We start from the raw sequence: 2,500 nt of genomic DNA, 5'->3' as shown, positions 1-2,500 counted from the left end.
CTATTTATATATTTACATTGATTACAAGTCTCACAAGGACATGTATTAATCCTACTTCCAGTGGACACAATATGCTCTGTTAAAGGCTTATAACATAGCCTACGTTTCAAGCTGGGTTTATTTTTATAAATAAATTTCGGGTAGTTCCCTACAATCTTACTTATGTCCTCATCCAACATTAAAACATGCCAGTATTTATCTATAATTTCCTCTGTCTCTTTAACATCCCTAGTAAAGAACAGGGAGACCTTTATTTGTTCCCTGGCATTATTAAACGATTTATACTCAGTATCATCCCATTCAGAGAAGTAAGGACGTGCCCTACTATTCCTCAGCTCATGGACTACTGTCATATTTCTACCTATATCCCTACTATTATATTGTCTATCTAACAACCTCCTTTCTAAATCACGGATTTCTGTAAAATACTCAGATTCCGTTGGGTTCAGCCTTGATGCCCTCATGAACTGTCCCTTCATGACATTCTCAAAAACAACTCTGGGATGCATGCTATGCCGATGTAATAACGTATTTCTATAACATGGCTTCTTATAAACGCTAGTATTCAATAAGCCATTCTCTAATCTAATTAATTCAACATCTAAATAGGACACACTAACCATAGAATAATTCAAGGTAAACTTTAAAAAAAACAGTCATATTGTTCATCCTATCCACAAATGCCAGCAAGGACTCCTCATTACCTTTCCATAAAATAAAAAGGTCGTCAACGAACCTTCTAAAGAAACCCACATTGTCCCGAAATGCAACATCAGAAAATAGCAACTCCCCCTCCCAGTCCGCCATTACCAGGTTGGCGTAGCTATTGGCACAGGAAGTGCCCATAGCTACGCCATCCTTCTGTATATATGTCTCTTCACCAAAAATGAAGACATTGTTCTGTAATACTATTTCAAGGAACAATGCAATCAAGTCTATAACTTCTTCTGTCATATCTGATTTACTCTTCAAATACCTTTGTATCCTATATATTCCTTCATCATTAGGGATAACAGTGAAGAGACTAACTACATCTAAGGTCACTAATATGTAATGTTCAGTGTCACCCAGAGGTCTAGTGTATTCATACAGATCTAGAAGGAATTGTTTACTATCTTTTAATATATACTGGTTTGCATTCACCACTGGTCTAAAATAATGTTCAATAAAAATGGAGAAGGGTTCAGTTAACCACCCTTGTCCAGCTACTATAGGGCGCATGGGTGGTTTCTGTAAGGACTTATGAACTTTAGGTAGTCCTTGGATTATAGGGACTAAAGGATTATTAACCTTAAGGAACTTAAATAGTGTATCTGATATCAAGTGGCTCTTAAATAAATCATCCAAGGCTGCATAGACCCTAAATGTTTTAAACTCATCGTCTTCTATTGAAATTCTTTCATAAAACATTGTGTTCCCCAACATTTGCTCCATACTTGATACATATTCCCATCTATCCATTAACACCACCGGTCCACCTTTATCAGCTGGTCTGATGACGATAGATTGGTCACTACTTAAGGTTTTCAAAGCCCTTCTCTGAAAAAATGTCAAATTATTTTTATTTTTAAAATTAGAGGAACAATGTGATTTCTTTCTATCATATAACTCATGCACACCATTCTCCACTAATTTCGAAAATGTGTCAAGTAGTGGATGTAGTAATGGTGTATATACACTGGTCGGCCTAAACACTGCACCTCCTTCATTATATGTATCTTTATTTTTCTCTGAGTCTCCAAACTCTAAATTCAATTGTACATTGCGTATAAACATTTTGATATCTAAAACAGAGTCTGTTACCTCACTGTCACATGTGGGGATAAAGTTCAGCCCTTTATTCAACAATTCTATCTCATATTTATTAAGAATTCTACTAGATAAATTTATTACTAAGGATTGTCCACTTTCTCCCACATTTTCTTTAGTGTATGTCCCGAGGGTTCCCCTCCCGAACCCTTCCGTTTGTATCTGCCCCTGCTCCGTGACCTCTGTCTCCCTGCATATTGTGTATGTGTAACAGCTATCGGGAAAGGGGCTTGTAATATATGGCTCCTAGTACCTCCTGAACTATCTGTGATCCTACCTGGGAGTGTCTTTCTTCTTACTACCTCATTCTCATTTACGCAAACATCATTAATTAGGTTAACATCATTAGTTAAATTTTCTACTAACACCCCATCACTTCCAGCTACACTTTGTATGTTAGTAGCTTCTGAGTTAACATTTCTTCCAACTATATTAGGTTCAGTTGTTGATATTACATTATCAAGTTCACGTAAATTAGCCCCTTCATTCAAAGTGTTAATGCTAGAGTGCGCATTAACATTGACATTTAGATCAGAGTGTACAATATCAACACTACGAGGTACAGTAACATTTCTATTACGAACAAAAGTGCCAGAATTAACATGGTTAGATCCAGAATTAACATGGTTAGGTCTCGGCCATGTGAAGACATGGCCGTTTTTAAAATCCTTAGTGTCCCTCAAAAGTTTAT

This window comes from Protopterus annectens, chromosome 3.part1, assembly GCF_019279795.1.
Source record: "Protopterus annectens isolate FY-2018-M chromosome 3.part1, PAN1.0, whole genome shotgun sequence".
NCBI classification, from domain to species: Eukaryota; Metazoa; Chordata; order Ceratodontiformes; family Protopteridae; genus Protopterus; species Protopterus annectens.
The sequence above is the reverse complement of the archived record's forward strand: the minus strand, read 5'-3'. Positions refer to the sequence as shown.